The sequence below is a fragment of the Danio aesculapii genome, chromosome 23 (genome assembly GCF_903798145.1).
Source record: "Danio aesculapii chromosome 23, fDanAes4.1, whole genome shotgun sequence".
NCBI lineage: Eukaryota > Metazoa > Chordata > Actinopteri > Cypriniformes > Danionidae > Danio > Danio aesculapii.
The window spans coordinates 37,193,195-37,199,194 of record NC_079457.1 but is presented as its reverse complement, the minus strand read 5'-3'; the positions used below and the strand labels follow the sequence as shown (position 1 = coordinate 37,199,194).

General features: G+C 33.0%; 1 protein-coding gene across 1 annotated transcript in view; it reads left to right on the top strand.

The window, feature by feature from the left end:
• The first annotated feature begins 796 nt into the window (after positions 1 to 796).
• The window catches only part of plagl2 (pleiomorphic adenoma gene-like 2), a 79,592-nt gene continuing 74,388 nt past the window's right edge, over positions 797 to 6,000 (top strand). Inside the window, exon 1 of the mRNA XM_056449479.1 lies at positions 797 to 931. The gene's annotated coding sequence lies outside the window, so the exon portion shown is untranslated. The remainder of the gene's footprint in view (positions 932 to 6,000) is intronic.

Sequence of the window (6,000 nt, the reverse complement as noted above, 5' to 3'; positions counted from 1 at the left end):
CTATATTGTAAATTAAAATTAATAAATATATATCAATGCTCATTTTTATTTAAATTCACAGTTGCAAACCTAAAAAACAAGGGAAACAAACGAACAAACAAACAAACAAACAAAAAAAACTTCAGTAGGAGCTAAAATAATTAGTATTTGTCAGGGCTATACATTTGAATGTTTTCATGCCTGTTGCAATCCATTTAATTCATCATAAATAATTTCATGAGTATTTAGGATGTATCCTAAAAAAGGTTTTCTTAAAATTGCATAGAAGTCATCAGTGCAGATTGATACCCTTTTGATTTTACTTACAGCAAAACATTTACAGAAATGTAATCATGATTTAGAAAAATAAAATGTTACCGCTTATGCAAATAATACATCCTGTTCTTACTTTAATCCAGCAATTAATTTCTTAAAATGTAGCCTGTACTGGTTTGAATAAATCTTCCTCAAAAGTAACATGACACAAATGTTTTTCTTTTCAAAACACCACGTCGTTCTGTACAAACAGAGCTGCTTGATGACTTAGTCACCTTGCATTAAACATGCCTCCATTAAATAATTTAAAAACGCTATCAGCTGTCTTAATCCTTTTACTTTCGATACACTTTCAGCGACGAGCCTCACCAATCCCGCCGCTATCCATCATTAATCATAAAGGTGTGAAAACTACAACCCGAAAAAACACACACAACACACACGCACACGCGCGCGCGCACAGTTTACCAACCAGCCCCTGTGAAAAGTTTGTGAAAGTGGCCTGACGTCACACTCCCACAATGCTCGCGCGCCCCATAACTCTGCTGTTGCAGCCTGAGGAGCGCGAGACACTCAGGCCCCGAAAAAAGAAAAATTAGAGAAAAAATTTGGAAAAAATAATTAAACAACAGATCAAGAGGAGAAAGACCGGGAACGGTGGCGTGGGACTCCCACGGTAGGTTTGCGCTTAGTCGGTGCTGGAATGTGACGGTGGTTCCTTGTGAAATTGACTAATGCGGCGCTGGAAAGTTTTTTGGTGGCAACTGCTCGTTTTTTTCTGCAAGTCCTCATAATGTAGCTGCACGTTCTGATGTGTGCATGTTTTTTTAATGAGATCCCGATAATTAACACAACGAATTCATCCGCCGATCGATACGGGATATGATACAAGAAAGCTTCATTGTAATAACGCTGTTGATATTTTCTGTGGAGCCGACGTCATTTATTTTTGCCTTATTTTTTTGCTGTTAAACATTGTTGAGGCTCCGGGTATTTAATTTTTAATTGCACGTTCGCAAACTTCATCGATAAATACACCGCGGATGCGTTTTGTTTACAACCCGACACATTTGCATTTGCTCGACTGTCGGATTGACCATGTCTACTGATGTTCGTTGTGACTGCGGAGTGAATAGTTGAATTTTGACTAATTTCTGAATATTTATTGCCAGTGCTGTGTGTGTGGACACACGCGAGCTGGAGCTCCGTTCCTGTTGAGTTTCAAACATTCGTTTGTGAAAACTCGACTGTCTATGAATAGTTCACCGCTTGATTTGCGAAAATCACATTAGGCAGTAAATGTACAACTATTTTCGTCTAGTTTGTTTAGTATCACAACTCCATGCTGGCTGCGGCTTATCTGCTGCTCGTTATTTGTTGGCCACATATCGGATGTTCTTGGGCGGATTGTGACTTTTGTTTATGCCGTCTTGTGTAAAAAAAAAAACTGTTTGTATCTTCCTATCAAGTGGTACTTAATAAACAAGAGTGTCAAGCGGTGGTTGAGGTGCGGGGCACCTCGGTTTAATGTTCATTTACATATTACTGAGCTTCATGGGGATCATGGCACAGTTTTTAAAAAGAATCACTCTGTTTTAAAATGTTCAGAAGTGAGTTTTCACTGTAAACATATTTAACATACTAAATTGAACTTAAGTATGATTTCAGTTCATAAGTCCTAGTTTATTACATATTTACAAGAATTTCATTTAATAATTATTAGAGTAAACAAAGTAAAATTAAGGGCTTGTGTTAATGTGGCAAATTCATCGATGGTCACAAATCAGAATGTTGAAAAATATGTTTACAGTAAAGAAGGCTCACTTTAAGGCTTTATATGAAAGTTTTGTGTTTTGGTTGAAATTATGCTTCTGAAATATAATAATCCACCAGTAAAGACATTTTAAAGGCACAAAAACACTTGTGACATCTCCGTTTAAATGTCCTTAAAATGTAAAATGACATTATAAACTTAGGTTACAATTGGCGCTGTTTTGTCTTTGCTGACCAAAGCTAAAGCTGCAAGAAGTGATTGTGAAAAATTATCATATTATTTTTTTATTGCAAAGAGCTAACTGAAGAGAAAATGTTATAAAGATAGTTAGTTTTTGCTTTTCTATACAAGGATAACTGTGACCAATATTTAACAGTTGACCAGATTGTATCTCTATATATGATTAAACACCTGTAGCTGTGACATCTCCTTTTAAATGTCCTTAAAATGTAAAATGACATTATAAACTTAGGTTACAATTGGCGTTGTTTTATATTTGGTGATCAAAGCTAAAGCTGCAAGAAATGATTGTGAAAAATTATGTTTTTTTTTTGTTTTAATTGCAAAAAGCTAACTGAAGAGGTGTAAGTGTCAAAAATGTATAAAGATCATTTGTTTTTGCTTCTCCATACAAGAATAACTGACCAGTGTTATATATACCAAACAGTTGACCAGATTGCAGCACTATGTATGATTAAACACCTAGCTGTGTGACATCTTTGCAGATCTACGCAGTAATGGTTTTACTATACGTTATTAAGTGAAAGATTTTCATTGGCTTTGCTTTTTTATATCTCTTATTTTTGATTGTATTGTCATTAGTGTTTGTCGCTGGATGCATTGAATATATTCTAAACAAAACATTTCACTTTGACCAGATTCATTGAAAAAAATAGCTTATAAATGTCTTGTTTGCAGTGATTGATAAAGAACAGGTTGTGACGAGCTCTTGTTTGGGGGTTTGCTTTATCATGGCCCTCCACTTCCACTGCCTTGAGCTACATAATAAGGAAATGGAAGTGAGATCGTCACGAGACAGTGCTTTTGTTTTTGTCATTGCATGTTGAAACGCATATAGTGATGTGTGGTACCATTTAGTTTTTCAGCACAGGCTGTGATTTTGCTTCTGAGGGATCTTTACAAGGCGTTGACTGATTGAAGCTAATTAATTTGAACACTGTTCAGTGTTTCAGCATGTTCAAGCGCATTTTAAGTTAATAAGTTACGGAGAAATGAACTTAAAATATTTTGTAAATATTTCTGGTTCATGTTACATGGGTCGAAGATAAGACGTCTCATTTTAATGGAGCAAAAGATATATTATATACATAGAAAGTCTGTTTAATGCATGTAAAGTGTTAACTTTTAAGCTTTTTAAATAGCAAATGTGAAAAATAACATTTCAAGATGAAATAATAAGCATTAAAAATAATAAGCATTAAAAATAATAACCATAAAAAGTTCAGCGTAATAGATTTTAAGATTTTATATAAAAATGAAAGATGCCTATTCTGAACTGTGCTTATTAAATATATATTTATAAGAATAAGGGATCATTTGATTGTATTTTATATTATTAAAACGCTTTTCACTTACAATTGGGTAAAACCTTGTGAAAAATAAATAATAAAAATAAATAAATAAAAATAAATAAGATGTAAACTGACAATAATGCCATCTTTAAATGGTCTTTTAATATGTCATCAAAAGGTTTTTGTTATAAGGGAGTTTGGGTGTAATATTGCTTGTCATTACACTGAAATTAAAATGAATGATCATTAAAATGAATGATAGCCTTTTTATCCAAATAAAATAAATAAACAAAATTAAATGAGACACATTCTAATGTACAGAAACCCATGTTACACTTTGGCAACACTTTATTTTAAGTAACAATTTACACCATTTATTACTGACTTACTACCTGCATACTCTTAAGATATTAACTGTTTATTAGCACTTTAAAAGTATGGTCTTATTTTACATCTACCCAATACCACAAACCAAACTGCTGCATATATTAATAAGCAGCTAATTAGTAGTTTATTGAGCTAAACATTTTATTTAATGGTTTGTTAATAGCGTGAATTGTACATCAAATTAAAGAGTGACCTACACTTTTATTATGTTTATGTTTGAAGACCTCTTTTTGTCTTTGATTCATTCAGTTTGAGTTGCATTTTGCTGAGCATGTCCTTTTGTTTTTGACACCTCAACATGAGATATTCAGAGATTTTCCTCTTGACAGTTTCTCCAGACGATTCAGATGTTTCTTTGTCTGGTTTGCAAGGCTTTGAAAAATCCATTTCAGCATTTTACAATTCAAATATTACTATCATAAGTTCTCTAAAAGGCTGCTTACATGCTTGACTGTGAGAGAGAAAGAGCGAGAGAGAGAGAGAGAGAGAGAGAGAGCATGTGCACTGGGGTGGGGTGGGTTATGGGGGTGTTTCTCCTCTGAAAACATCCCACAATTCCATGCTCCTCAGTGGGTAACAGGCTGATTATCATGAGAAAGCACATCAGAGGCGTTAATAGGTAGGACAGGCTTTGGAGAGCACAAACGCTACTTAATACCCAGTGTAGAATGGGGATCAGCCCTCATCTGAGTTCTTATATCCTCCACTTATAGCAGTGAGAAGTGAACAGGGGTGATGCTGCATCTTAGACCTGTGCATTAATATCACAGTTTACGCTCTGTAATTAATTAACTAATTAATTAATTAATTGAATGTTTTACTTATTTAGAGACAGCTACAGTAAACATGAAACTGAGGTGATATCCTGCATGTATTTTAGAGCTTGTAGCTAAAGCTCATGTGCAGCACTTGTTCCTAGGAAAACATTTACAACTTACTGTTACAAAAAAAGATAACAAAAAGAAATATGAAGACAAATTTGTTTCTGAATTGATTTTGTAGCTTCTTTTAAAATTATTATATTGCTGCAGATTTGAGATAATCAGTCAATGTTTTACAAAACTGTGCACATTTTCACTGGGAAAACAGTTTGAGCTAAAGTTGTTTTGTGCAATAAAAAATCCTCTGAAATCTCATTTGAAACATTTGAACATAAACTTTACTTAGTGTGAAAAATTGCAAAGAGAGCAAATATGTTAATGATCCCTGTATTTAATCAAATTGAAGTTATGAAGTGTAGTGGGTTGTGCCGATTTTTGCATTTAAAGTGCTTGTCAAATTTCTTTTCACATATATAGTAAACACATTCATGAACTATTAAACTATACTTAAACTATTTGTCATCAAAAGACCAAATGTTGACAATCTACACAATAGTTATGGTCTTATAATGTAATGATGATTAAACTGAAACATTCCCAAAAACTGATTTGCATTACTTTGGATTGAACTGTTAAAATGTATTGTCATGTATTGAAATAATGAGCCTCATTTGATCGCATCTAAATGAACTATGGTCTAGACAAATATGTAAAACTTGTAGATTTTCTGCTCCTCTGAAAACTCTGTGAAATGACTTAAGGGTAAGAACATTTGAACATAAACTTTAGTGTGAAAAAATGCAAAGAGAGCAAATATGTTGATGATCCTTGTATTTAATCAAATTGAAGTTATAAAGTGTAGTGGGTTGTACAGATTTTTGCATTTAAAGTTCTTGTGAATCCTATAGTAAACACATTTATGAACTATTAAACTTTACTTAAACTATTTGTCATCAAAGAACCAAATATGAACAATCTACACAATTGTTATGATCTTAAAATGTAATGATAATTAAACTGAAACATTCTCAAAAACTCATTTGTATTAGTTTAAAACTTTGCATTGTATTATAAAAATGTTTCGATAATAAAATAATGAGCCTCATTTTCTCACATTTAAATGAACTATAGTCTAGACAAATATATAAAACTTCCTCCTCTGAAATCTCTCTGAAATGGCTGAGAAGATTTGAACATAAACCTTACTTGGTGTGAACAAATACAAAGTAAG